Here is a 26,286-nt window from a genome sequence, read left to right as displayed (position 1 = left end):
AAGTTACTTATATTTGGTGCGATCTTCAGGAAAGTTGCTTATAGTTCTTTTTCAATCTCTCTCTCTCTCTCTCTCTCTCTCTCTCTCTCTCCATATATATATAATATATAATTATTCATAAATAATTATATATAGATAAATACACACATATATACATATATATGTGTATATAATTGTATGTATGTATATATATATATATATGTATATGTACATCCCAGTTATCCCTCCCTCCTCTCCTCCAGCTTCCCCCTTCCACTCCCCTATCTTCTGCTCCTCAGGTCTCCCTTGGGAAGTCAACTAAGTTTGTCTCAACACCTCATTGAGACAGGGCCATGCCCCTCTAATCCCGCCCCTTCCCCCACCCCCCCACCCTCACCCCCGCTCCCATGCCTAGGCTGAGCAAGGTATCTCTCCATAGAGAATGGGCTCCACAAAGTCAGTTCATATATTAGGGTTAGATCCTGGTCCGACTTCCAGTGACTCCACAAACTGCCCAAGCCACACCATTGTCACCTGCATCCAGGGGGCCTAGCTAGGTCCTATACAAATCCCCCAGTTCTAATTCCTGCTGTAGGCTCTATGGGACACTCTCAGTCCTTCCAATACAGTTCATTTCTACATCCTGCAGAGAGCTGAGTATTGAATGTCACTCCCAAAGCCAGGGCTGGTGTATTACTTCAAAAACACCACGTTGTTTCCTTTTGTGACTTAAATATAAATTCCAGAAAGTTCAGGAAGATTCTAATTCTAGATAAGTGTTTTTTATATGTACGATTTTTAAATGTCTTCTGGACCCTAAAACTCTAGTCCATGACAATAGCACAAGAGTAAATGCTAATCTTTGTGTGAATACAAAATAACAATAGTTACATCACAGACACTTCAGTGCAATATGTACAAATACAAAAGGTAGGGTGGCTTAATAAATTTTATCAATTTCAAATTATCTGATGGAAGCCCCTCCAGTGGAAAACCAAATTGGGAGTATTTTCCAGTTGGTTTATCTGTCATCTTCTGAACTCAAAAAACATCTTCTGCCATGCATTTAGTAAAACTGCAAACCATCTGAAAACACCAGGTTGCACTTCTTTCTTAGACAACTTTTTAAAAAATAGTTTTTAAAGTTCTTCTTTTCTGTATTACATCTCCACCACAGTTTCCCTTCCCTTCTCTCCCCGCAGTCTCCCCCTAATCTCCCCTCTCCCTCAGATCCATGCCCCCCTGCATCTTCCCTCAGAAAGGAGCAGTCCTCCCACGAACATCAACCGAGCACAGCATAACATGCTACAATAAGACTAGGCAAATACTACCACGTTAAGGCTACAAGAGGCAACACAGTAAGAGGGAAATGGTCCCATAAGTAGGCAAAAGAGTCAGCAACCACCTCCACCCACTGTTAGGAATTCCACAAGAACACCAAGTCTATATGCAGCGCAAGAACATCAACATAATGCAGAGGACCTAGGCAGACCCCTCCAAGCTCCTCGATCTCTGCTTCTCCCATGAGTACCAATCAGGTGATTTTATAGGCCAGGTTATCATGGTGTCCCTGACCCATCTGGTTCCTCCGATCCTTCCTGCCCATCCCCTTCAGAACACTTGGTGCTATACCTAATGTTTGTCTGTGGGTCTGCATCTGCTCCCATCAGTTGCTGGATGAAACCTCTCTGGTCTCTTTGATGAAGATTTTGCTAGGCTCCTGGCCCAGAACACTCAACAGGCAGGGAAACTGTAGAAGGTTTTCTGGCTGGGTTGGTGACCAAACCCTCTACTTGAGGCCTTGCCTGGTTACAGAAAATGCTGGAGTTCAGGCTACGTGTCCCTCGTTACCAGGACTCTTTGCTAGGGTTATTCTCATAGATTCGTGTTTCCTTTGCATTACATTTCGACCTCGCCCCTAAAATGCTCCCCAATTCCAATATTTTTTTCTCAGTATTTTCTGCCCCTCCCCAGACCAGCAAGTTGATCCTTTTTGTTCCCAACCCCCCCCCTCCGCAGTTCACCCGTGAAATCTATATTTCCTCTTCCCAGGGACAGTCTTGTGTGCCCCTGTAGTTGCTCCTTGATCCCTAGCCTCTCTGGGTCTGTAGGTCACAGCATGGTTGCCTTTCACTTTACACCTAACATTAATTTATGAGTGAGTACATATCATATTTGTCTTTCTGGGTCTGGGTTATGTCCCTCAGAGTGGGTTTGTCAAGTTCCATACACTTGCTTGCAAATTTCACGATGTCATTGTTTTTAACAGCTGAGTAATGCTCCATTGATGTTTGAATTAACGTATTATGTTAGCTGTTTTAACCGAAGAAAAGCAGCCTGCCATAGCAGCCCAGTATTCCCAACTGTCAACATTTTCTTATGACTTGAAAAACAGTTAACACAATTTAAGGCAAAACTCATTTGGATATGTTAGAAGAAAATGGATGCATACATATGCTAACCTCACAGAATTCCTACTTGTAAACCAGGTGAGTTATTGAGGGGCTGTATCTGTTGGTCCCAGCCTAGCATTTATAGAATTTGATAGCAGCATTAGTATTCTAGATTAAAGTCTCATGACTATCCCTTTGCAATTTATGACCCGATATTACCTAATATGAAAATTAATGACCGGTGAAGTTTGTTTAACCCTGACTGCTCTATACACATTGCTTGAGTCTCAAAACCAGTCTGTGGAGTATATTTGTCATTGTGCCCCCTTTATAGATAGTCCAGCTGAGGGAGGACCTTCCCTCTATTGCCCACATCTATTACCCACAATACAAATGTTTCAACTCAACGATCCTTCTTCTGGCCCATTTTTCTGCATAGCTCTTTGCAAAAATATGAAATTATTGATGCACAAGAGCACTCACTTCATCGCTGCTGGCAAAAAAAAATAGTGTCAACGGCATTGTGTCCTAAGGCTAAATGATGGGCAGTTAAGTCAAAAATGCTACTACAAAGGTGGAATAAATAAAAATAATAAAAGGACTGCTATATACAGATCGAGAAAAGTCTCCCAAGATAAATGTTTAAGGGACAAGGTTAGATGCAGTATGATGTATGCAAAATGTCACCATTTGTGTAAGCGATGAGCACCTGACTTTTGTCTTGAATGTCATAAGATAAATCTAGAATACATATAAGACATCAAGGAAGCCGGGCGGTGGTGGTGCACGCCTTTAATCCCAGCACTCAGGAGGCAGAGGCAGGCGGATCTCTGTGAGTTCGAGGCCAGCCTGGTCTACAAGAGCTAGTTCCAGGACAGGAACCAAAAGCTACGGAGAAACCCTGTCTCGAAAAATAAAAAATAAAAAACAAAAACAAAAACAAACAACAACAACAACAAAAAGACATCAAGTGATTACCCGTGACTGATTTGTGGGCAGGTGGCCATGAGCCACGCAGATAAAAAGCAAAATGAAGAGAAGGTATTTCCCTGTTTAGAATTCTATAATGAGTTCGCTGGGGCTTGGCTTATAGGTGTTGCTCTGAGAGTTGCATGAAGGAGGGAAAAGAGAGCAGTGGTTTGAGTGCAGATTGACAGACAGAGGAAGCAGACAGAACTGCACAGAATTTCACAGCCAGTGATGGTCCCTCCCAGGCTTCAACCCCCAGAAGCCTCTTCTTCAGGTCGGCTTCCAAGTTCTTCCCAGTCCTGACTATGAGCCTCCACAATCATTCCATGGCAGAACTGTGGAAGAGCAGACAGTCTGAAAACCATTTCCCACAATGGCACAGACGTTAAGGCTGCGGACACTGCTTCCCTTGAACTACACCACAGCCCAGAGCAGAGGCTACAGCTGCTCCCTACAGGTCCTGAGGGGTTGACTCTGTGCCAAATTCAATTTCATTTTTCCATAGTCCATGTTTTAAGATCAATTATAAAACAAGCAGAACATTTCTTAGAAGAGACATTCATTCCCTTTAGATACTGAGATGAATTACCGAAAGCCTAGCAGCAATACCAGCATAGCTTTATTATCTGCCAGCTCTGAAATTCAAGGCAGGATATATCCTTTCAGAAGACTCCAATGAGAATATGTTTTCCATCCATTTCCTTTACTAGTTTGTCTACATTTCTTTCATCTGCAAGCCAGCAAGGTCACAATGAGCCACCAGATCATTCTTGGGTCACATTGGCCTATTTCCATTTTCTAATTTCTATCTTAAAAAAATTAAATATATTTTAATTGAAAGAAAATCATTTCACTTTCCTCCCATGATCCTCCTCTCCAGTCCCTTCCAGCTACACTCTCTTGGACCCTACCCATGTCCCACAATTCTCAAGTTGATTGTCTCTGTTTCTTTGATTATTATTGTTATAAACATATATACATATTATGTTTATATGCAAATATATACATACGTGCACGCACACACCCTGCTGGATCTGCTTTTGTCATTTGTGTGTATTTAGTTTTGAGACTAACCACTCTACCATAATCTGTAGATAACTATTCTCCCTTTGAGAGACACCTCTGTGCCGGCTTGCCCTTGCTCCTGTTGACAAGTTCATTCCTTCACTGGTACTAAAGTCTATTTCTTTGGGATTCCAGCACACACTGAAGAATAGCAGAGACATCTAGCATATGGATTGAGCACTACTGGAATCTTGTACTTTCTATTGGTAGACAAGTATCTTTGGACTAACTGGACCAAAACCTATAAGCCATTGTAATAAATCACAAATAAATAGATATATGTATGTGTATATGTGTTTGTGTGTATGTGTGATAGACATACTACACACACACACATATATGGATATGGATATAGGTATGGATATGGATATAGATATATTCCTCTAAAGCAATGACTCTCAACCTGTGGGGTGACACCTTTGGAGGGGATAAAGGGGCCTAAAAACACTAGGAAACACAGATATTTGCATTATGATTCATAACAGCAGAAAATTACAGTTATAAAGTAACAAAAAATAATTGATTTTATACTTGGGGGTCACCACAGCATGAGGAAAAGTATTAAAGCTCTCAGCATCTGGAAGGTTGAGAACCACTGCTCTAGAGAATCCTGACTAATACAGACCCCATGAAATTTCCCCTCTACATTAACACGTCTATTGATATTAATGTCTACTGCCATTGTTCAAGTCTTGTTCATGTGTTCATTTCTAGGAGAGACTGTTTTACATCAGACTTCCTGGTGTTCTGGCTCTAACAATCTTTCAAGTCCCTGATGCTCCCTGAGCCATAGATGCTGGAGCTGTGACATAAATGTGTATGTAGGGGTTGGCCTGGCCATGATCTAATGACCTCTGCCTTGTGTCTAATTGTGTTTTTCTTTAATGGTCTCCATTACGAAGAGAGATTTCTCTTATACGGAGTGATAGCTGCACTTACCCAGGAAAGCTGGCGTTCATTCCTGTTTCCACTTTTTTTCCCTCTCTGATTCTCTTTTCTGTTTCCTCCTCCGTTGTGTGTATGTGTGTGTGTCCGTGCACATGTGCACACATGTGTGTATGCACTTGTCCATGTGTGCAGGTGTGGTGGCCAGTGGTTCATGTTCGCTATCTTCCTTGTTGTTTTATATATTAATTTTTGAGACTGGGTCTCTCACTAAACCTGGGACTCTTCTTTTGTGCTACACTGACTGGGCACTGATCCTGTGGGATGTCCTGTCTGTGCCTCCCAATACTGGGGGTAGAGGTATAGGCCCCAGGTCCAGCTTTCGCATGGGTACCAAGGCTGAACTCAGCTCCTCAACTCTGTGTGGCATTGTACCCACTGAACCGTCACCCCAGCTCTCCCTCATCCATTTTAAGGGTCCTGTGACTATATTGAGCTCTTCCAGATAATCTGGGTCACAGCCTTATTGAAAATCAACTGACCAGCAACTTCACCCCCCATCTCAAACTTCAATTCCTCTTCCCCACATGATATAACATACACACAGGCTCTCGTGATTATGATCGGGATATCCTTAGGCATTAGTCTGCTTACCACAGTGGCATTTGCAACTTGAAGCACATCTGTGTTGAGTAATGTGTCCTGTAGAGTGTTATTATCCCGAGTTACTGTTGGGTAATACATACAATAAACCAAACATTCCCTTGTCAAATAACTTTGTTTAGATCAAACTCAGGTTACTTTTTTGTAGAATTTCAAGATGTCTTCGATGTTAGTATCCATGGTGAATTGCCAAAGGCCAGCTTCCTGGACAGATGGGACTCTGTGCTCTCCTGACCACCATCTCTCAACACTGTTCTTTTCTGGAACCTGGAGACTAACACCTTTTTCTTTCCTTTTTGTAATTGGAAGTTTTATTATTTTAACACACTGCTGCATTCTCTTTTTGAAGATGGTGGTTTTTACTGGAATCTTTATTTATTTCTGGCTTATTGTTTTCAAGTAGGATTTTCATTTATTTCCAACCATTTTTTGAAAAGAATTTAAAAGATTTTCCATTTTCCATTAATTGAGTAATGGAGGTGTGAGCTGCCCCCAAGCATTTAAAAACCCCATAAAACTATTCAGCCCTGGTATAATTTTTAATTTTTTTCCCATTTTCTTATAAACATTTTTAAAAATTAATAGGCTTCATTTATAAAGCACTTTTAAGTTTACAGAGCAGCTAAGGAGAAAGAGTAGAGTTCTCTCCAGCCTCCACTGCCTACTCTAGTCCAGGTAGGTCCCCGGATGTTCAAATCTTGCATCACTATGGTATTTCTGTTATCATGTTTGCATCTTGCATCACTGGGGTATTTTTTTGGCATCAATGAGCCACTGCTGACCCATTACTATTAACTGAGTTTGACTGTTCATATTAGAATTTGGTTCTGAGCTGCACATTAGATAGACTTGACAAATACTTGGTGACATGTATCCATCATTACAAGTTGTATGAAATAGACTCGCTGCCTAATCCCCAACCCATCTGGCTATCCCTTCTTAGAGCTTTCCCTTCAGCCCCACTACCAGAAAATATCAATCTTTTTATTGGCCTTTCTAAAACAGTTCAGAGTTGAGTCGTGCAATATCCAACCTTCATGGACTTGCTTCCTGCCATGTAGACACAAGACACATGTAATATGGCTCTTGCATGTCTTTTTATGCTCTGGGAATCTGTTTGTTCTCAATCTTAAGCACTAATACAGCATTTCACATGCTCCTGATGTCCACACCCTAGGGTAGCAGCTCCTGCTGTCCACACCCTAGGGTAGCAGCTCCTGCTGTCCACACCCTAGGGTAGCAGCTCCTGATGTCCACACCCTAGGGTAGCAGATCCTGATGTCCACACCCTAGGGTAGCAGCTCCTGATGTCCACACCCTAGGGTAGCAGCTCCTGATGTCCACACCCTAGGGTAGCAGCTCCTGATGTCCACACCCTAGGGTAGCAGTTCCTGATGTCCACACCCTAGGGTAGCAGCTCCTGATGCTCCACACCCTAGGGTAGCAGCTCCTGATGTCCACACCCTAGGGTAGCAGTTCCTGATGTCCATACCCTAGAGTAGCAGTTCCTGATGTCCACACCCTAGGGTAGCAGTTCCTGATGTCCACACCCTAGGGTAGCAGCTCCTGATGCTCCACACCCTAGGGTAGCAGCTCCTGATGCTCCACACCCTAGGGTAGCAGCTCCTGATGTCCACACCCTAGGGTAGCAGCTCCTGATGCTCCACACCCTAGGGTAGCAGTTCCTGATGTCCATACCCTAGGGTAGCAGTTCTCCACATATTCAACAGCATTTGGTGCTGTCAAATTTCAGATTTTAGTCTTTCTAATTGGTGTGCTGTGACATGTCATTGCTTGGTGTTCAGTATCTCTGGGTGCTTATTTAGCATCTGCATATTGTCTTTGGTGAGATATTTGTTTAACTATTTTGCCCTTTTCATTTGTTTTCTTCTTTTCCTTTCCTTCTTTACTTCCTTCCTTCCTTTTTTCCTTTCTTCCTTCCTTCCCTCCCTCCCTTCTCTCTCTCTCTCTTATGTGTGTGTGTGTGTGTGTGTGTGTGTACGAGTATGTGTGTGCAAGTCCACTTGAAGGTGGCAGTGAAGATTATCTACCTCACCTCGTATCCCAAAATCTTTGTGTGGTAGGACTATGCACATGTGTTTCTATATAATCCAAGAGACACAAACAAACACAGTTACGCAAACAGCTAAGAAATTGCATGTGCTTGTGCTGTTTACTGTCAGTATTTTTCCTATAAGATGAGTTTTTGCATTCTTTGAGGGCTGACATCTTTATCTGTTTGATATAATTTCTTTTATTCAGTTAAATATGCCAGACAGTGTAACACAGTAATGCTTCCTATTTTATGTTGTTATTTTCTAATTAATTTTTTCTATATTTCCCCTTCTCTGACTCTTCTCAGACCTACCTTATCCCCCTACCTACACAATTCCATATTCTTTCTCTCAAGAAAAAAAGAAAAGAAGCAAAAACAAAAGCACACCCCCCCCAAACCAACAACTCCCCCACAAAAATGAAAATCAAGACAAACAAAGTAAAACACCAAGAAGACAAAAGAGACCAAAACAAAACAAAAGTTCTCAAAAATATCCTGGAGTTCATTTTCTGTTGGCCAACTAGTTCTAAACCTGGTGTCTACCCTTAAGTGTGGTTTATATACCTGAAGAGATTCAGTTGGAGCAAATTTATTTTCCCTTTGCTGTGAGGTATCAGTTGTAGCTAGAACCTTTGACAAGGTCTTGGACATGCTACTCCAGTCTCTATGTGCACTATGTCTGGCAAACACTATTTTCTTGATGTCATCCAATACCTTCAGCTCCCACCATCCTTTACCTCCTCTTTTGCATATACTCCAGAGCCTTGAGGGAAGAGGTTTGATGAAATCATCCCATTTAGGACAGAATGTTCCAAAATATCTCACACTTGGTACATAGTCTAGTTGTTGGGTCTCTTTTTTTAATTTCCAGCTATTGCAAGAAGAAGAAGCTTGTCTGAGGTGGGTTGAGTAAGGCACTGATCTATGGATACAGCAGAACGTCAGTAGGAGTTATGGGTATTATGAATAATGCTGCTATGAACATAGTTAAGCAAATATCCTTGTGGTGTGACTGTGCCTCTTTTGGGGATATGCCTAAAAGTGGTGTTGCTGGGTGTTGAGGTAGATTGATTTCTAATTTTCTGAGAAATTGCCATACTGAGTTTTACAGCAGCTGTACAAGTTTGCACCCTCACCAGCAATGGAGGAGTGATCTCCTTATTCTACATCTTTTTCAGCATAGGCTGTCATCAGTGTTTTTGGTCTTATCTCTTCTGATCTTCTGATTAGATGCTATCTCAGAGTTGTTTTGATTTTCATTCCCCTGATCACTAAGGATGTTGAGCATTTCCTTAAATGTCTTTCAACCATTTGAGCTTATTATGTGAAGAATTTTCAATTTAGATATGTACCTCATTTTTTTAATTGGAGTTTTTGGTAGTTTGATATCTAGTTTCTTTAGTTCTTTGTATATTTTGGAGATCAGCCCTTTGTCAGATGTGGGATTGGTGAAGATCTTTTCCCATTCTGTAGGCAACCTTTTCATCTTGTTGACTGTGTCTTTTGCTTTACAAAAGCTTCTTAGTTTCAGGAGGTCCCATTTATTAATCATTGCTCTCAGTGTCTGTACTCTTAGGGTTATATTTAGGAAGTGGTCTCCTGTGCCAAGGTTACTTTCTACTTTCTCTTCTATGAGGTTCAGTATGAATGAATTTATGTTGAGGTCTTTGATTCATTTGGTCTTGAGTTTCTGCATGGCAATAGATATGGGTCTATTTGCATCTTCTATATACCAACATCCAGTTTTACCAGCACCATTTGTTGAAGATGCTTTGTTTTTTTCATTTATATTTTTAGCTTCTTTGTCAAAAATCAGATGTTCATGGGTGTGTGGGTTAATATCAAGGTCTTCAACTTGATTCTATTGGTCCTCATATATATATATATATATATATATATATATATATATATATATATATATATATATATATATATATTTTCCAAATACCAGCTGTTTTCATTACTATAGCTCTATAACAGAATTTGAAGTCAGGGATGATGATGCCTCCAGAAGTTTCTGTATTATAGAGAACTGTTTTCACTGTCCTGGATTTTTTTTTTTTGTTTGTTTCTCCATATGAAATATCCAGGTCTTCTATTCTGTTCCATTGGTCCTCCCATCTGTTCTTATGCCAATACCAGACTGTTTTTAGTACTGTAGCTCTGCAGTAGAGTTTGAAGTCAGGAATCGTGATGCCTCCAGAAGTTCTTTTATTGTACAGGATTGTTTTAGCTATTCTGGGTTTTTTGTTGTTGTTGTTGTTGTTTTTTTTTTTTGCTATTCCATATGAAGTTCAGTATTGTACTTTTGAGATCTATGAAGAATTTTGCTGGGATTTTGATGGGCATTGCATTGAATATGTAGATTGCTTTAGATAAGATTGCCATTTTTACTATGTTAATTCTGCCTACCCAAGAGCATGGGAGATTTTTCCACTTTCTGGTGTCTTCTTCAGTTTCTTTTTTTAAGGATTTATAGTTCTTGTCATGCAAGTCTTCCACTGGTTTGGTTACAGTTACTCAAAGATATTTTATGCTATATGTGACTATTGTGAAGGGCATTGTTTCTTTTATGTCTTTTCCAGCCCTTTTATCATCTGTGTACAGGATGGCTACTGAATTTTTGAGTTAATATTGTATCCTGCTACATCACTGAAAATGTTTATGAGTTGTAGAAGTTCATTGGTAGAGTTTTGGGGATCACTTATGTAAACTACCATATCATCAGCAAACAGTGAGAGTTTGACTTCTTCTTTTCCAATTTGCATCCCCTTGATCTCCTTTTGGTGTCTTATTGCTCTAGCTAGGACCTCAAGAACTATATTGAATATGGCCAGGTGGTGGTGGCGCATGCCTTTAATCCCAGCACTCGGGAGGCAGAGGCAGGCGGATCTCTGTGAGTTCGAGACCAGCCTGGTCTACAGAGCTAGTTCCAGGACAGGCTCCAAAACCACAGAGAAACCCTGTCTCGAAAAACCAAAAATAAATAAATAAATAAATTGAATATGATATGGAGATATGGAGAGAGTGGACAACTTGTTTTTATTGTTCCTGATTTCAGTGGAATCACTGGGAGTTTCTCTCCATTTAGTTTGATGTTGGCTGTTGGCTTGATCAAGAAGACAAAATGGCAGCCTACAAAATGGGAAAAGATCTTCACTAACCCCACATCAGACAGAGGTCTGATCTCCAAAATATACAAAGAACTCAAGAAATTGGACACCAAACGAACACATAATCCAATAAAAAAAAATGGAGTACAGACCTAAACAAAGAATTCTCAACAGAGGAATCTAAAATGACTGAAAGACACTTAAGGAAATGTTCAACATCCTTAGTCATCAGAGAAATGCAAATCAAAACAACTCTGAGATTCCATCTTACACCTGTTAAAACGGCCAAGATAAAAAAACACTAATGACAACTTATGCTGGAGAGGTTGTGGGGAAAGGGGAACACTTCTTCATTGCAGGTGGGAATGCAAGCTGGTACAACCCCTTTGGATGTCAGTGTGGTGATTTCTCAGAAAATTAGGAAACAACCTTCCTCAAGACACAGTAATACCACTTTTGGGTATATATTCAAAGGATGCTCAATCGTGTCACAAGGACATGTGCTCAATTATGTTTATAGCAGCATTGTTTGTCATAGCCAGAACCTGGAAAAAGCTTAAATGCCCCTCAACCAAAGAATGGATAAGGGAAATGTGGTACATTTACACAGTGAAGTACTACACAGCAGAAAAAAAATAACGACATCTTGAATTTTGCAGGAAAATGGATGGAGCTAGGAAACATTATTTTGAGTGAGGTAACCCAGACACAGAAAGACAATTATCACATGTACTCACTCATAGGAGGTTTTTAAGCATAAGGCAAAGAAAGCCAGCCTACAAACCACAATCCCAGAGAGCTTAGACAACAATGAGGACACTAAGAGAGACTTACATAGATCTAATCTATGTGGGAAGCAGAAAAGAACAAGATCTTCTGAGTAAATTGGGAACATGTGGACCTTGGGGGAGGATTAAAGGGGGAGAGGAGAGGCAGAGAGGGGAGCAGAGAAAAATGTACAACTCAATAAAATAAATAAAAAATTTATTTGATAGTAAAAATATAAAATTCAGTAAGAAGCTCCACAATTCTATTTCAAATGGCCACTCTAACTGTATAAAAGTTAATTGAGTTGTATAGTTTTTGGGTCTAGTTATTTGGGTGTGTGATTTCTTTTTATCTGCATTAATTTTATAAAGTTTACAAAATAAAAGATAAAGTTTTGTCTTAAATCAAAAGATAGATAGATGCACTTTGCTTTTAACCAACATCTAATACAATAAATCACTTCAAAATCTGAATAATAAAAAGTAGCCTTCTATCCAGAAGAAGGAGAAGAAGAAGAAGAAGAAGAAGCAGCTCCCGACCAGTCTTTAGCTTTTGTAGGCACACGATGTTTTCAAACATTGAGCTTTGCGAACTTGTGGATGCCTTCTGGTCTGATCCAATCTCAAACCACACACAAGCAGCAGATGTCAGTGTTGTGCAACTTTCAGGCTGAGTGCTCAAGAGGCAAGCCATCTTTGTTGCTTGGAGACAAAATCGACAGTGATTTTGTGTACACAGATGTAACACTCTTAGATCCTGAGTGAACCTTAGATGTAACACACACAGACACACACGCAAATATACACAAGTGTGTGAATGCACACAGGTATATTTGAAAAATTATGCATCCCCCCTTCTAAATATGCAGCTGCAAATTAGGGGCTGGAATAGAAGAGTCCAGAACAAAGAGTAGACCTTGTTAAATTTTGGTGGCCCAGAAAGACATGGTGACATCAAGAAAGCACTGGGGTGACTCCTTTGCCACATCTCTTTTGTGTAGAGGAAGTAGGTCTAAGTCAGCTTTGTCTGAGAAATGGACAGTGTTCTTACTTCACTATGGTTCTGATAATAACTAAATAGGCTAAGAGACTTGCAGAGCGTAATCTCATATGAGTCTAGGTGATGCTAGGCTCTGTCTGCTCTGCTGTAGCCAGAGACTTCCGCCCAGCACTTGTGGATGCAAACCATCATGGACCTCCTTTAATAACCTCCTCTAATAACCACAGTGGAAATTACATATGAGTAATTTGTTTGAAACGTATTGCATCAAAGAGAAGTGATTATAGGCACAATGGAGAGAGACAAACGAGTTCCGTTTCTTCTGGAATATGTAATCAAAGAGGGGGAAATTCAGGCTGTTTTTCTTTCTTCCACAAGATGGCGCAAGCAGAATGCGCTGAACTACAAAGGAGTTAGTGAGTGGTTTGTCTTTTCTATGTCATTACAGCCTGATTCTGTCAGACCAGAAAAAATGAAGTCGATTTTGAACTTGCTTATAGAGCCGGCCAGCATTTCTTGAAAGTTTTAGCCTTGTAAAGGCAAAGCAGAAGAGAGAGAATAGACCATGTAGGAGAGCCTGGGGGCCCTGCTCATTCCATGGTGATGTGAAAAAGAGACAGCTCTGCTTCCTAGACTCCCAGAATTTCAGCCCCGGGGTCCCCAGCTCAGGAACAGCTGCTGCAAAATTGAGCAAATTTACCATGCGGAAATATTTCCTCATAATGTATAATATGATGATTTCTATTTTGAACTGGATTATTTTAATATGCCAAATCACAGTGAATGAACTCTGCCTTTCAATATCTTAGTCTGCTACTTACAGCCTGCAATGATTTCATTCTGTGGAATTTTCCGTAGCGCATTAAATCAGACCCTACATAAAATAATTATGGCATTCGAGTTTTGCCAGTCTACCTCCGACCTATTTGTACAGAATCTTCCCTGGCTCTACCTGGCTGTAGATCTGTAGCAGATCATTATAAATTTATCTTTAGAAAGAACTTGGGGAAATGGGCTTGGCAATGGCTTATGGATTAAATTCATGCTCTTTTGGAAATATTACTTGCATGGGATTCTTTGGTTACCGTTCACTTTAGGCTACATTGTGTTTTGTTGTTGTTGTTGCTGCTGTTTTAGCACTACACTATCACAAGTACACATTGCTTACTTATTCAAGTCAGCACGGAAGAAAGAGACGGAAAGGTATGGACAAGGGCGCTTGGACTCCAGTTCTCCCAAGTGTGACAGTAGGAGAACGGCAAACAAGAGGAAAAGATTTACCAAGGGATCCAGCCTGCGCCAAAACACATCACAGAAAAGATCAGACTCAAAATCAAAGATCTGAAGTTAGAACCACTTATTAGCCCACAAGATAGGAAAGAACAGATGTTGATCAAGAAATGACATCCTAGGCCCAGTCCTTTAGATCCTAGTTTGTCACCGGTTTCCCTGGGTAGCTTCAGTGTCCTCTTGCGCTAAAATGCTCAGGTCAAGGATTCAGTCCCCAGATCCCACTAAACCACACTGACACCAGGAGAAAAACTGGTGCCGTCCTCTGAAATGCCTCACTGGGGACTCACTCCTCATTGGCTCAGACTGAGTCATGTGACTGTTTTTACACCAGTCTCAGCTGGGAAGAAGGGCGTGGTTTATCAGTCTAATCCAATCACAGTCCCGACGCTAAAGCCACTCTCACAATCCCTCCTCCCTGAGAGTGGCTGGTAGCATAGGCTATAAAGGGAAAGTCACAGGAGGAGAAAAGGAGCTTTGGGAAAACAACACAAATATCTGCATTTTTCTGGAAATTGACAGATTCTAAAACATTGTCATATGTTGGTTGATGCATAATTCTGGGAAACACAAACACACACACACACACACAATTTAAAATATTTTGCAGAAAGTCTTGGGCATTAGCTTCAGAAAGTTCCAAGTTCACAGATACCTGAAAGATACCCAGTACTCCAAAAAGTAGGGGTTCACAAGGCAGCCCCAGAGAGTCCAGACCTCTAGAGCAATGTTAAGATGCTACAAGAGGAAAAACAACTTGAATCAGAAAACTCACTTGGCCTAGAAACTTAGTAGATTCATCATAAAAACATCCATGAAACAATGAACTGCTGTAGGAAGTCTTACAGCTAGTGATTACCCGCCTACTAGGGCGTGGCCTCAGTGATTACCCGCCTACTAGGGCGTGGCCTCTTATACTGTGTGTGCTGATGCCTGTGTCCGCCCTCTTTTCAGCCTCTCTCTCTCTCTCTCTCTCTGTTCCAGTTGCAGATTTTGATTTCTGATCTTCAGTTCAGCAGAGGATCCTGATTTGTGAGTTTACCCTTAAAATAAATAACCACTTATCTCCCAATTTTGAGTTAGTGTGGGATTTCTTTTAAGCGTCCTTCTTCATAACAACACCCCCAAACAGCAGGAAGCAGTATGGACAAAACTATGCCCATATTCCCAAATATTGTTTACAAATGTTCTTTTACATTTAAAGGGGGATATGCTATAGAGATTTGCATTGATATGGCTCTTGGTTTATTGATACAAATTTAAGGTCAATTTTGTTATATGTATTTCTGATTTTGATTAAGGTATTGTGATTGTGTAGTTTATTTTAAAAATGTAATGTATAATTAAGAAATATAGGTTAATAAATAGTCATCTATAATAGTCAAGATTGTGGTCATGTCAGTTAGATTTTCTAGATGTATAGAGACATATTTCAGTTAGTTAGATATTCCTCAAATCTTTCAGAGACCTTCAGAATATGGCATTTAAATGTTTAAAAAATTTAGGACTTCTCATGACAATGAGACACATCTGCTCCTGGCAGCAACAATCTGCTCCAAAAGGAAAATGGGCATCAAAGAGTTTCCTTAGCCATTTGGGCAAGAAACTGCTCTTGCCTGGACTGCTTCACTGGACATGCAGTACTCACAGAGAGAGGACTGCTGAACTTGCCTAAAGGTGAGAAAGGTCCTTTGGGGTTCCTACTTCATGAAAGAGTCTGCGAGACATTCTGTAGGACACAGGAGAAAATGACTAAACTGTCTTTAAAATTTCCTGTTTCATGGAAAAGTATACTGGATACTATGGGCCTGTAGGCTAAAGATGGATGCCCCAATGGTACAGAAGAACTTTGAGTGGCTGTCCAGGCAGAGAGATGTCTCCGTCAATTCTAGAGTTTTGGAAGTTGCTTACATTGCACTTCCTGTTTACTTAAGTAATATTATATCCTTCTGGAGTCTTCAATGGAGTTGAAGAATTTATAGTTATAGTTTTCCTTAGTTATGATAAAAGATAAATATAAAGAAAATATAAATATCTACTTGTAACTGCAATTCTTGCTTAATAACTGTTTTGTTATATGTAATTTTACTATGTTACAGCCTTCCTTTTGTTTAAACAGAAAACGGGAAATAGGTCCTTCTGTACATGTGCAGCTTTCATTGGTTAATGAATAAAGAAATTGCCCTGGCCTTTTGATAGGGCAGAACTTAGGTAGGCTGGGAAGACAGAACTGAATTCTGGGAGGAAGAAAGCAGAGTCAGAGAGACTCCATGGATCTGCCAGAAACAGAGCTTGAAAATCTTACCTGGTACGTGGCGATACACAGATTAATAGAAATAGGTTAAATCAAGATATGAGAGTTAACCAATAAGAGGCTAGAACTAACGGGCCAAGCAGTGTTTTAATTAATATAGTTTCTGTGTGATTATTTTGGGGGTCTGGACAGCCAGGACGAACAAGCAGCCTCTCCTTGCAACAAGGAACTGTTACCCATCAAGTGTCTGAGCTTATTCTGTCTCCAGCCACTCGTGCCTCAGAGCCATTTCCTACTTTGTGCAAGGGGCCTGGAGCTAAGGCTCCTTCTCTTACAGACCTTCATGAGAATTAAAGGCAATGATGACATGCAGGTAACTGCCCATATGTAACGTCCTCAGTGTAACTTCCCACAAATGTAAGAATTCCATGCATAGTTTTTAGTTGTTATGTAAGCAGATAAACCTTCAGAAAGCAGGTTCTACACTAAATGCCCAATCCCCTCCCCAAATGAGTAAGTGTCAGTGACATAGAATCCATGGGCAACAATATTCCATTAGCTCCATTCCACCAACTCCAAATATCCCAGAAGCACAAAGGATGCATCCCACACTGGGTGCGCTAAACTTTGTGTACACACTGCGTGTGTGTGGATCTACATGCCTGTTTCAGGATAGGGCTCATTGGCTCCCTTTACAGAGGAAACTGTCACTAATTTTCCAGCAAAAATGCAAGATGTTATTATACTTTGTTAAAGCTAAGTTTAGAAACATATCGCATAATAGAGCCGAATCAGATGGGCGGCGGGGGAGAGAACACTTAGAAATTCACTTCTGTGATACGAAAACAGTAGTAGCAATTCTGAGCAGGTAAAAGAAGAGCCATGCAAAAAGACAGGCTCAATAAAGGCCCAAGTCTGCCCTGGACCCCACTGCAGGGTAAGACCAGTCAAATCTTCCCAGTCTCAGGCTTATTTACTCTATACAGCCATTCTGCCTGCTACACCGAACTGCTGTAAGCAGCTTCTGGAATATATGTGCATGCACTGTGTCTACTTGGTCTGGCCAGAAAAATGTGTGTTATTGCTTCCCTGAGTAAAGCATGCAATTTCATGTGGGTGACAGCTATGCACTGTTCAACATAACAACGTATGTGAGGAGTCAGTCTTCAGAGAGACAGATTCTCAGTGTTAGTGAAAGGCTATCTCTCTTTAACTCTCAGGGGTCATCATTTCTCTATGGCAAAATAACCTTCTCTGATTCTTTTCTTGATATTTGAAGCTCTGGAACATGTTAGTCTTGAACACCTTTAATATTCCTAAACCATAAAGGAAAAACTATGTGAAAATCTTCGCTTACTTCCATCACCATCTGGACATCACTCCTGCCGCCCAACTTCACACAGGAGCTTTGCCACCGCTGTCCAGTGATATGGATTCTCATATGGATTTTAAAAAGAACTATTTTTTTAATCTCTTATAGGTTCGTATTCTTCAGGCATTTGCTAGTGGTTGAGATACAAGCACATGTCAGCGCTCATCTACAGGTTGTTGACTTTTGCTCTCAACGTAGCTCAAACCAAAAGGAAGTCATCTCCAAATCTCTCATCACAGATACCATTCCCAGCCTTAGAAATAGGCTTTCCTTAAGCAAGGGCGTTCCAGGAACTCATCGCCTGCCTCTCCCTTCCAGCATTTTTATGCTCAGGAGAATTGTAAATGTTCTTTACAGAAAACAATTGAAAGTTATCCTCTGTGGGCTTCAATGTCTTTTTTTTTTTTTTAGCTCCTGGGAAGTATGCTCAAATGTTCTGTTTCTAGATCATGTTCTTTCTCTTGATCTTAGCAACCTAAACAGTTTCATTTGCACTAATTACAAAATAAAAGTTTATCAAACAACATAAATAGCTTATGCTTTTGCAGAATGTGCTTTATGTCATAAACACAATTGTGTGTGTATGTGTATGCACGCGCACATACTTGACCATGTTAGCACGTTTACATGCAAAGATTGACATCAGGTATCTTCTTCTATAGCTGTCCACCGTAGTTTTGACTCAGGGTTTCTTACTGAAATGGGAACTTGCCTTTTTCTCTGGACTGATTGACCTGAGGGCCCCAGGGATCTGCCTGTCCTCAGTGCTGGAGTTACAGATGAATGCCACCATGACTGACTTCTTACACGGAGAGTACTGATTGAAATGCAGGTCCCCATGTTTACACAGCCACTGAGCCATCTCCTCACCCCCTGCCCCAAAACACAGCTTTAAGCACTTTTCAGATCTCAACTCAGTTCCTATTTGTGAATGAAGGAAGTTGCCTAAAGTCATCCAGAAAGTAGTGTGCTCGCTCTCTCTCTCTCTCTCTCTCTCTCCCTCTCTCTGTCGTGTGTGCACACGCACGCATGCATGTGATGACTCTCGTATGGAAGCCAGAGGACAACTTGTGGGAATCAGTTCTCTGCTTCCATCACGGGTTCCAGGAATCCTACTCGGGTTATGAGGCTTGGCATCAAGTGCCTTTAACCTCTGGGCACTTATGGTAGTTTGAACATACTCTCTCAGGGAGTGGCACTATTAGGAGGTGTGGTGTTATTAGAGAAAGTGTGTCACTGAGGAGGTGAGTTTTAAGATCTCCTATATGCTCAAGATACTTCCCAGCATCACAGACCATTTTCTGTTGCCTGTATATCAAGATTTAGGACACTTAGCTATTTCTCCAGCACCTATCTGCCTTCACGCTGCCATGTCCCACCATGATGATTTTGGACTGAACCTCTGAACTATAAGTGATTCCTTTATAAGAGTTGCCGTGGCCATGGTATCTCTTCACAGCAATAGAAATCCTAACTAAGACAGCTTTCTCAACACACATGGATATAATCTACATGGGAAGTAGAAAAAGACAAGATTTTCTGAGTAAATTGAGAGCATGGGGACCATGAAAAAGGTTGAAGCGGGGGGAGAGACAGGGAGGGGAGCAGAGAAAAATATAGAGCTCAATAAAAATCAAAAAAATAGACAGCTTTCTCTCTCTGGCTCTAGAACTGATACTTTTACCCTATCCATTTTTCTCCAAATTCTAGGTTCTAAATAGAAAAAAAAAATAGTCCTATAAGAGTGAGGAACTGCCATCATGGTTAGTAAAGCAGAGAAATAAACTGTCATTCTGATCTGTTAGAGATATGATAATATAATAATCTGCTTATGTCATAATTATTTGATATGAAGAGTAGCGGGAGCCCTTATCTACACACAAGCCAGCATCTACAATGAAACCTGAAGTGTATATGATCAAGTTAATTAACTAACAAATGTATCCATTATTTTGAGTCGCATTTAACGTTACCCACAACATCACAGACAAATTAAGGAGCTATTGAGGGCAAACGGGGAAATATGAGTTACTTTTCAGATACAATGCAAGATGATTTTTAAGGCGAAAGAATGCCATTTTATTTATCTGGAAATATGAGAGAATGTTTGCTCCTTAGGATTCTTTCAGCTGTATGCAACTGTAGCTTAAAGAAACTTAGGGAATAATGGAATATACCCAAGGCTCATTTGCACAATGGATCGCATCTTAAAAACAAGGGCTGTAAAGCCACTAAGATTCTTTCTTTTCCCTAGCTTATTGCCAACTTTATTCTTTCCTTGCAAGCCGGCTTTCTCAACACACACACACACACACACGCACGCACGCACGCACACACACACACACACACACGGGACTAGTTTCCATCACTGGAGCTTCCCGTTTCTTTTCCTCTTTCCAAATCTAAGTGTTCTAGGGAAGATTCGCTGACACTGGATCCCATCTTCAACTCGGCAGCACTCAAATATCACCAGGTGAGTAAGGCCTGTTAAACCATTACTGCCAGAAGGAAATACTTGTAGTTAAAAGGAGCTGCCAAAATAAAAGAGCCCCTTTCTAGCGGCAATTCTGAGCAGATGAAACAGGGTCCGCACAAAAACATAGGGTTGATAAAGGCTTGACTCTGCCCTGAGCAGCTGTAGGTGAAGACCAGTCAGATTTCCCCTGTGTCTCCTGCTTATTTACTGCACACTTAGAATAATCATCCCGCCCAGTCCATCAAACGGTTGTAAGAGTTGTCTGGAATGTATGTGCACGTGCTTAGGAACTTGAGAAATAGTACAGAATTTCAAGGTATGACTGTTGCTATTATTCTCCATATAAGTCACTAAATTTCCCCCTTTTCCCACTGACGCCTGGAGTCGGACTGACACACAGCAAGTAGTCTGAACAAATTGAAGCTCATCTCGCGCCGCGGACTGCTTCTCCAAGCCATATTGCAGTCCAGCTGTGCGTGGAGATTATGCCAAGTTCATCAAGAGAGAGTCAAGCTTCTCGGGGAGCAGGAGCAGAGGAAGGCAGAATGAGGCTCAGAGGCAAGCCATAACTCCACCAGGAAACTCTGCCGTGAGAGTTCTTACTCACCGCTCTCTTGGGATGGCCACAGGAGGATGAAGCTGAGTGCCGAATAGGTCAGTCATGGAATAGGTCAGTCATGTGATGTGCCACTGAGACTAAGTCAAGTAGATGGTTGAAAAGGTAACAATAATATCTGTTTTTCTGGGGATGCTGTCACTTGGGTACCAACCTCACCACTGAGGAGCCATGGGATGCTACTCACAATTTAACATGATTAATTCTACGGCAACCTTGTCTTTATGATATCAAATGGAATACTCTCAAATAATAACACAACCTGCCACCTACGTCACACACTCTAGGTACCTAGTTGTGTTCCCATGCAGCTCCCGTCCAAACTGAAGCACCTATAAGAAATACTAGCAAATTCGGGAGCCTTAAAGAGTTGCTACTCGACTACTAACATGGTGACTTCGGAATGTCTTGGCCGCTCCTTCGTTGTTTGTGAGCCTGGTGCCTTTGGAAGCCAGAAGAGAGCATTGGATCCCATGGAACTGAAGTTACAGACGGTTGTGAGCCTCTGTGTGGGTCCTGGGAACTGAATCCGGGTCTTCTGCAAGAACAGCATGAGCTCTCACCCACCAAGCCATTTCTCTATCCCTCCTGCATTTGGAAGTTAGAAATAGTGGATTTCTCCAAGTGCTTTCACAAGGCTTAACTGCAATGAGTCCTGACAAGCACTGGGTTAAACAAGTGTATTGCAAATGGAGTCAAGGAAAACTGAGGACTTTGCTGTTGGCCCTTAACTGCAGTTGACAGACAGAGTGCTAAAGTCTTGGTTGGTGTCAGTTGCAGGCTGTTGAACAGTGGCAGTGGGGCCTGCAACTTACTGTGCTACCTTGTCAATGGCTTACTAGAGGAGGATGCCAATACTTTATCTTTAATATATCTTTTGCTCTCCTGTTTTTTAAGCTAGGAAAAGAAAATGCAATTGTCACAGTTTGGATTTGGAAGCTGGTTAAGGGCCCATTGCAATAAAAGCTTGACCCCAAGCCTGTGGTCGTATTAGAAGGGTGTAAAATCTGGCTGAGGGAGTTAGGTGGTTAAGGGAGGATGCACCCTTGAAGGGGATATTGGGATCCAGATCCTTCCATTGCTCAGTGTTTCCCTGAAACCATGAGGTGGGCAAGCCTGCCATGCTACAGGCCTTGTCGTGATGCTCTGCCTCCCCATAGGCCAATAGCAACGGAGTCAAAAGTCAATGGTCTGAACCTTGGAGACCTGGCCCCAAATAAACTTTTCTCATTATTAATTTGATTACACCTGATATTTTTCATAATGACGAAAAGCTGACTTACACAGAAATTAGTTCCCAGCTGCCACAGCCCAGCAATAAGAGAGATTTTTAATAACACACATGGCGATCCCAGAAAAAGATCAAAATTTAAAGCAGCTTCAGCTGAGTGTCATTTTCTCACCATTAAAAGTCAAAAAATCATGCATTAACCCCTCTAACTTGAAGACCATATTATAAATCATACCTAGTATATAGCTTTCTGTACATATAACATATTTGCACATATACATACATGGGCATTATGGTATTTACACCAGCAGAGCAATGGCACAAACTATAACCCAAGAGATAGAAAATGCTGCTCTACTTCGCTGAGCTGGTTGGAAGAATCTTCTCTATACAGACCTAGCACAAAGGTAGAGTAAGCACACAAGCGCATGGCTTCTTTTGTTTCTTATCCACTGAGGATTAGCACAACTTATTCAGATAAGGGCTGCTGTGTGTTCATCACCTTTGCTTGGAAAACCTATAGATACACAGTTTGTTGCCAAGTTTCTACCTCTGTTTTCCATGAGTCACCTTCAGAATCTCCACCGGCCCCACAGTTGGGACTTTGCCAGCACACGAGAAACCACCAAGTCACACTTGACTTTCCTCTAGTTAGAAAAAGCAAAGGCAAGATGTATCTCTCAGGTGCTGAGAATTGTCTGTAATCTGTCAATCATGTTTTAAACAAACGCTGATTGGCCAGGCAGGAAGTATAGGTGGGAAAACTAGACAGGAAGTAGAAATGATGCAGTGAGAACAGGAGAATTCTGGGAAGGAGGAGGTTGATTCCTCCCACTCCTGTCCAGACCACCAAAGTAGCAGGATGTGATCTGCCCCACTGAAAAAGGTACTGAGCCACATGGCTAAAATAGATCAGAATAATGGGTTAATATAAGCTATAGGAGCTAATAAGTAGCCTGACCTAATGGGCCAATCAGCTTTATAACTTATAGAGATCTCTGTGTGATTTTCTTTGGGGTTTGCTGGCTGAGGGGTACTGGGTGGGAGGACAGAAATCCGCACAAGCAGGCCCCATCATGTGATGTCTCTCTTAGCTCTTCACCACCAAACCAGAAGGTTACATTGGTCTTTAAAGTTTAATGAGCATTTTGTTTAGAATACACCCACACTCACAGAATGTATGCCTGTGGGGGTTGGAGGACAACTTGTGGCATTTGGTCCTCTCCTCCCACCAGGCAGATTCTGAGGCTCAAACTCTGGTTATCAGGCTTGGAGGCAAGTGCCTTTTCTTGCTAAGCTGTCTCTCCCACCCTGGATTCGCAATAGTCTGAAAAAAGGTGTTGAGCATATGAGATCTTCATCTGACCAATTTTGTTAAACACAATTCCAGCAGGAGCTGCAATTTTGTAGTTAAAATTAGGCATGCGGTTTTCCTGGCCTCCTGCCAGTAGACTCCTCGTTGGGGTTAGGAGAAGAGACAATAGCAAGATAAACCTGAAGCGTGAAGACCCTCCATTGCTTCCCGGAGGACTAAACACCAATGTCTAGCTTGCTTGTGGTGGCATGGAGACGTCAGAAAAAAACCATGAGAGTTCCAGAAGGAAAGACAGAGCTGTGGGGCTAAGAGGAACCAGCACTGTACTGAGTACATTTGTGTGGCTGCAGTCTTTTAGTATTAAACCAGCCCTGGCCTTCTGAAGCCTTGCTGGTGAGACCAAGCTCCTCAGTCCATGTCCTCAACTGCCAAAGGGCAAGGGAAGAATTCCACTCCAGACTGTGGTTGCCATGGTTGGAACTTGAAGATAGTCCTCCCGCCCCCCAGGCCACTACAAGAGGCCCTTCGTAAATTTCATTTGTCACGGAATCAGTGTTGGGAGGGGCCCAAAGGCTGTTTCATTGTCCCAGTATTTGCGCTTGCTCTTGACTAAACTGCATCCACGGACTGAAGGCGTTTTTTTTTTTTTTTTTTTTTTTTTTTTACTTGCTCGCTTGTTTATTTATTTATTTATCTTTCCTGAGATGAACCCCGATGTGCCTGCCTAGAGTGGAAGGCAGAAATGGCATGGAAGCTATAAAGTACAAAGAGCCCTTTTTGAAAAGAAAGAGGCGGGGCGGGGCCTGCCGAACAAAGCTTCTCCTTGAAGACTTGGGGTTCTAATTTGGAATATTTTCTCACTCCCGCTTCCAAATCTGCATCATTAAACCACGGACAAGGGGAAGGTAATAATTGTGAGCAAGCGAGTATTTCTTAATGATTTTCTGTGTTACATCCAAAGAAAATAAGCCAAATGCTTACTCAAAGCTGGGGCGGGCGGGAGCTTGTTTTTTTTTTTTTTTTCGCAATTTCTTTTTCTTCCCTTTTCACCCTATAGTCTTTCTTCATCCACTGAAAGTGTCTATAAAATTTTTAAAGGAAAGTAGGTTGCTAAAATGTACTTAATTTGCCATGATAGATTGAGTCCATGCTTCAGTGACTGTAATTGAATCTGTGACCTATTTCTTTAGTAAAGCAGAAATAGTCTCTGGGGTTTTTGTCACTACCATCTAGTAATGACATTCAAAGGGACTGTCAAAATGTCTACACTTTTTCCACTGGCTGTTAATGTTATTACTTTACAATTTGTTCCTTTTTAATTAATCTTAATAAATGTGTACAGACTCTACCTGGCCACTGGAAATGCTCGACACTGACTCCGCCGTCAGCACAGCAAAGTTAATAGACAGGAAGGGCACAGTAGCCAGCAAAGGTCTTGAGGTATTTTGCTTCCACTTTGAAAAGATACCTTAAGATCTCAGTTTAGAGAATCTACCCTCAGAAAGAACAGGTCGTGGAGCAAAAGGTTGAAGTGCCACCCACCCCCAAGTGCTTCCCTCCCCACACCTCCATCCACTACTTCTAATGCTGGTGCCACCACTAACTGCTGTAGCTTTGCTGAGGGGCTGTGAACGTGGCAAGCAGACAGCCCGGGGGAGCAATATTTTATTGACAACATGTAAGAGAAAATATGTTCGCCTGCTTTTAAGCAGCGGTGTAGGAGGGTGTTAGAGAACCAGATGGCCCAAGTTAGTCTTCCATTTGCCAAGATGCTTGGGAAGAAATTCCTGCTCTGTAATTCACATGGTGGTAGCCACGTTGCCCATGGGTGCCAGGCTCTAGCTTCCAGGGCTAACTGCTCCTACTGAGTCCAAGAGGACTCAAGGCTCAGGGACTAGGTAGTAGTCATAGGATTGTCTCCTACAGGATCCTGGGTAGGAAGAGAGACAGACCTACAGATCTGTGTCATGATGCTGTCAACTGGATAATTTTCAAACATGATCTCATGTTACCACATGACTCCAGATCTTAGCCTGAGCACCCTCTGACTTGCTGGGTCTGAAGTCCAGAAGTGGCAGCCATCCCGACTCAACCGTTCTGCTATTCACCCAATCCTGTGTCCCTTTGCTGAGGGAAAGGAAAGAATGAGGGAGGCAAAAAGCCAGGAAGAAGTGAGCTGGGTGACTCACATTAGGGTCAGAGAGTGAAATATCAGGTGTGTTCTTGCTACCCAAGTGCACATAGGGCTTTTCCCCATCTTTCTTTGGTAGCCCTTTCACTGGAGCAACGGTCTCCATTTTCCCCACTTTGTCTTTTCTCCATCTCTCAATTCCAAACTCTTGACATTTACCAAAGCTATCTGAAGGGCTTCTTATCCTAAAGGAGTCTTTTCCAACTCCACCTCTGGTCTTACTCCACTGGACCGTCTTGGAGGAACCCTGTATCATCCGTGTTGGGATACAGGAATAAAGATGAGGCTCGGGGACCTTGAAGATGAGAATTTCTATTCAATGGGAAATGTGGGCGGCAGTCAGCTGATTTATATTGGCTTGATAAACGCTCTATTTCTCATCTTTGGCAACCAATGCCAATTTCCACTTTTAGTCTACAATGGAACTCCTTGTCAGAAAGTTCTGGAAACCCAATGAGTGGAAAATTGTGCTAAGAGTTCATAGTTTTGAGATAAAATGTAGTCTTTTTTCTTGAAATCAAACATTTGTATTGGGGAGAAGAGCACATGCTAGCACCCTCCCAACTATGACAAAGAGGAGGCATGCATCGGGACCAATGTAAGCACAGAGAAGATTTTCCTCTTCCACTCTGGAGACACAAGGGTAGGGTT

The sequence above is a fragment of the Microtus oregoni genome, unplaced genomic scaffold, assembly GCF_018167655.1.
Source record: "Microtus oregoni isolate MIOR12 unplaced genomic scaffold, Mior012 000004F_ref0000308, whole genome shotgun sequence".
In the NCBI taxonomy this organism is placed as follows: domain Eukaryota; kingdom Metazoa; phylum Chordata; class Mammalia; order Rodentia; family Cricetidae; genus Microtus; species Microtus oregoni.
This window is presented reverse-complemented; position numbering follows the sequence as displayed.